The sequence below is a fragment of the Lissotriton helveticus genome, chromosome 1_2 (genome assembly GCF_964261635.1).
Source record: "Lissotriton helveticus chromosome 1_2, aLisHel1.1, whole genome shotgun sequence".
Classification (NCBI taxonomy): Eukaryota; Metazoa; Chordata; class Amphibia; order Caudata; family Salamandridae; genus Lissotriton; species Lissotriton helveticus.
Window position 1 is genome coordinate 321488145 of NC_136058.1, and position 4932 is coordinate 321493076.

At 40.9% G+C, this 4932-nt stretch overlaps 1 non-coding gene across 1 annotated transcript; it reads right to left on the reverse strand.

The window, feature by feature from the left end:
- Positions 1-1016: 1016 nt before the first annotated feature.
- TRNAA-UGC (transfer RNA alanine (anticodon UGC)) lies at positions 1017-1088 on the reverse strand. The gene has a single exon. It is a non-coding gene; the product is annotated as a tRNA-Ala (tRNA).
- Between the last annotated feature and the right edge of the window lie 3844 nt (positions 1089-4932).

A 4932-nucleotide genomic window follows, 5' to 3' on the forward strand; every position in this document is an offset into this window, starting at 1 on the left:
TTGGCCGGCCGCAGAGGGCCGCCAAACATTCATGCGTACTTAGGAGGGAGCCACCACTCCTCCACCTGCGTAGCCTAGCCCTGCCCCACAAAAAATACAATTAAAACACAATTATAAGATTGCATTATTATCATTTTATTTTCCCTTTTTTGCCATGCAGAAACGCAGTGCGGCAACGCTCCTCCGCCTTGGCGGAGCAGCCAGCACCGCAGTGATAGCTCTCATAGACGAGACCTATTGTTTTTGCCACTGCTTGTTTATGGCCCTGTTGTTTGGGCCACTCAGTTATAGTTTCAAGCTGTCTCATTTGGCAGTACCAAACTGGCCGAAATTCTAGAACAACGTTGTCGTTTGTAACTGGGCCATTCCTGGACACTGCCAATCCATGACCTTTGCTCAGGAGTTCCCCTCTTGAGAAAAATATTGACAATTCATAATTTATTTTTTTGCGCTGTAAGCAGCGCGCCTCCCCTTTCTAAGAGCTGTAAACAACAGCTGATGCCACCGCCCCCCTTAACGATGGACATGTCAGCTGAGCCTAAGCATTGCAAAGGCCAGTGACAGCGGTGCCTTGAAAAAGAGCCATATTCGAAATGACAAATAAACGAATGAACAAAACTCGTGAACTTTGCTCTTCTGTTGAGTCTTAGAGGGTGACGTCAGAGCTGTCTACGGGTGATTCCTTGAAAGTTAACGAGGCTGAAAGAGGTTTTGGTGCAGGAGTGAGTTTGCTCTGGCAGTCTTTCGGCAGGAGGGAGGGGTACATGTAAGGGAGGGCGGCAACATGAGCTAACTAATGAAAGAAGGGGGTATCTCCGCGGCACTTACCTTTCCCGGACACAAGTCCAAGTTTTAGTTTTTTCTTTCCTTTCTGATGCTTGCGGATCCAAGACTACATGTACCAGAATACAAAGGGAAGAACCTGGCCCGGATGAGTAACCCGCTCTGGGAAACGGGAAGCCTGATTATCTGCAATAATGTAATGTAATAAAGTATTCGCGTGAAAATAAAAGGAATGGAGATGCCGGGGATTGAACCCGGGGCCTCATACATGCAAAGCATGCGCTCTACCACTGAGCTACATACCCTTGTGATACATATCGAATAGTGCAGGCTGACCTGTGCCACTTAGTACGCGTGATTCACCTGTGCAGAGTGTTGATCAGATATAGCACCGGCGTGGGCAGGGCCGGGTTTAGGGCAGTGTTATCGATAGAGCCACACCTGGCAAGGGGCAGGGGGCAGAGGGCGGGGGTCTTGTTTAAAAATATTTAAAGTGTTTTACCTGCTCAGAGTAATTCCCTCAGGTCAGGGCCGGCTCTAGGGCGGTGCGACGGATGCAGCAGTGACCTGGGGAAGGGCGCTGTGTTTAGCAATAACATTAAGTTACCATTTAACAGTGCCTGCTGCAGAGTTCCCTGTGCGTCCAGCTTTCAGGCAGCAATAAAAATGTCAAGATAGCTCTTTTAAATAATGTTCCTGTTAGAGAGAGAGATCAGAGTTTTGTCTAGAGGCAGTTTTGACTCGCCATGATGTAACGCAAAGGGTTAATATGCTGCTGCAAAGTACAGATCTGCATTCTACATGGACAGCTGAGGGATTAGTAAAGCCAGCCTTTACCAGCACTTTAAAATAAATTAAATGTATATGAGAGGAGCTATGGAGAGATGAGGGGCACTTTTGTGGGCTGGAAGTGAGGGAATACGAGGAGGAGGTAATGCTGGGGTGGGTGCCAAAAAAGATTGTTGGACTGGTCGCCACTAGAGATAAACCCAGCCCTGCTGTGGGTGCAGCAGTTTTCAGGTAACAAAGAAAATGTCAAAATAATTCTGATGAGAGAAATTGGGCTTTTGCCTAGTGCCACATTTGACTCTTCAAAAAAGCAGCACTGAGGATTAATATTCCTGCTGAAAAGAACGTGTACCATTCATATCACAGAACTGCATTGTATGTGGATAGCTCAGTGGGTTACTGCTTTTGTCAAAAAAATCATTTTGCTACTTGTAGTACTGCTACTCGCTGAAAAGTGCTTCGCTTCATCGGGGTAGCAAGAGCTAAATAATTGGAATTACACTTACATCAAGATGGAATCACAATACAGCAGTGACCTTTGAACTGTAATCAAAGAGCTGCATGCAAAGTCAAAAGTCAATGTCAAAAGATTTTTATTTGTATTGGTACTCAACAGAGGACCACAAATATAACATTAAACAATCAATAAAAAACAAAAGAAAATTTACGTCACTGATCAATATAAGATTAACAAAGATTTTAAAAATTTATAAAAATTATAACATACAAGTTCATTTGGTGGCTGTTTACACACTGTTAATAGTTCTTTTACCTTTGTAATTCTGCAAGTGCGATGTATTGGATCAAGATATCTTGCACGTGCTATTACTACGTTAGAATTAGGGCATACAAATAGTAAATGTTCGATGGTCTGGTTACCCCCTTGGCAAAGAGAACATAGTGAGGATTCTCCTGATGACCATCTCGATTTAAAAGATTGCACAGGCAATATGCCTAGTCGTAACATTGTGATCGCCCTTCTTGCGCTATGCGTAAGGGAAAACCCAATGTACGGCTGGATATGTTTGTACTCTAGTAATTCTGTGAAAGGTTTATAGGTAGATAGTTTATTGCAATGTGCAAAATCGAGTTCATAGCTCAATTTTGGGGTAAAACATTTAAGAAAAAGTTTCAATTGTGATACAGACCAGGTGAGCAAAATGTCTGGACAGATTTTGGCCATTCGAAATACAACAGTCGTATTCCCCAGAAAAGTTTGTTTAGCAGCTTCTGAATCAAAAGTTTCGTTTTTCAACAGGAGTCTTAACGTTCCCTCTTTTGCATGGAGAAGGTTATAAGCCCATCTAATAACGTTAGCTACGGCCGTAGCATAAGAACTTGTTATAGAAAACTCTAATCTTAAAACTTGAACTGGTATAGAGTCTGAGACCTTCATAATTCTTTTCAGGATTTTTCCTTCTTTACGATCCATGTAATCCCACTGCTTTATGGGGATATATTCCGTCGCATAGGATAAGACGGCAGGTATCTTTACTCTGTATATTTTTAACAGTGAGGAAAAATGTCTGTTACCGGTAGCGCTATAAAGTCTAGAAAGTGCTCCAGCGTGTAGATCGGATTTCTTTATTAAGTTATCTATATGTTTTGTATTTTTTAAATTCTTAGAGAGAGTCCTGCCAAGATATATATATTCATCGACTTCGTCTATCTTTTCTCCGCCAAGCCTCCAGTTGTATTTAGCACTTAATTTCCTCCCAGAAAAGGCTACAACTTTTGTTTTCTTTATATTTGGGATTAAAAAATTTGCTTTTGAATATTTATACAGGATGTCTGGTTGTTTTTGCAGACCAAAGGGAGTGAGATCTAACATCACTATATCATCAGCGTAAAGCAACGCATGGATACTTTGTTTGTTGATTTTTGGAGGCAAACTCGAGCCCTGTTGTAACTGATATGGTAAGTCGCTGAGATATAGAGAAAATAACATAGGGGCTAAGAGACACCCTTGCTTAAGACCATTAGCTGTTTTTATTATTTTCATTAAACCTTTTTCTCCCCCCATTTGTACTTGACACCAGGTATTGGCATGGAGGCTTACTATGACCTGTAGCAATTGTTCTGGGATACCAAGACTCCTTAATTTGTTCCAAAGTGTTGGTCGGTCGACGCGGTCAAACGCGGTAGAATAGTCTATAAATGCTGTATATACAGGCTGAGTTTTCCGTGTTACGTATTTATCGAGGATAACCTGGATGATTGCAATGTTATCCGTAACGGAGTGCTTAGGTCTAAAGCCAGCTTGAAACATAGGTATTAGACCCAGCGAGAAGGCCCAATCTTTCAATTGTTGTAATACCTCAGTGGCAAAAAAATTTCCGGTGGCATCCATCAGTGCTATTTGACGATAATTTCCTGCTACAATTTTGCTCCCCTTTTTATGTATGGGGATGATGATACTCCCCTGCCATGATTTTGGTACTTGTCCAGTATTGAAGATGTAATTGAAAAGTGGTGATAACATATGGCTCCATTCCTTGGGGTCTGCCTGCAGGACCTTGATGGATATTTGGTCTGGGCCGAAGGCACCAGTGTTTCTAGCTTTTCGAATATATGTTTCTACCATTATTGCTGTGGTTTTGGAAATTGATGAATTATGCTTTTCCTTGATGTTTTCTGCACTTTTACCATCTAATATAGCCAAGTTTGCTTTATAAAGATCGGTCAAATAAATTTCCCAGTCTTTCGGCGGAACCGGTATTGCTTGTAGTTTCTTTTTTGTTCCGGTTATTTTGGCTATTAGGGACCAATATTTGCGCTGGTTGTATTTTTTTGCGGCTATTTGTATGTCAACCCAATTGCGATCTTGTAGTATTTGTTTCTGACTAAGTTTCTCTCTTCTCAACTGATTTTTTAGTTTATTAATTTCTTTCTTTCTAGAAGGAGAAGAGTTTGCATATTGAGCATGTATCAGTTTGTTGAGATTTTTCCTAGTTATTAAATTCCGGGTATTATTTTTGTTTATATTTTTCTTATTATTATTCCTGTTGTACCCTGATGTAACTTATTTAATAGTACATCTTTAAGTTCCTTGATTATATACTCAAAATTTGCTATTGGATCATCTGAGTAGGTTTTCTTTAAAAGTTGTGCATATTTAATCAGAGCTGATATTTTGTCCATAGATGATGAGTTCCAGAAGATGCGTCTCTGTTCACTATTTGCCAAGATTGTATTTCTATAAAAGATGATCTGTCCTGCAGCTGTATGGTTAGCCGACCAGCCGGTGGTTAAATGCATCAGTGCATGATCGCTATCCGCTGTAAAATTAGAGTGCAAATGCATAACTGTTTCCAATAAATCCGTACCACAGATGATGTAGTCTATAATAGAAAAGGTCCC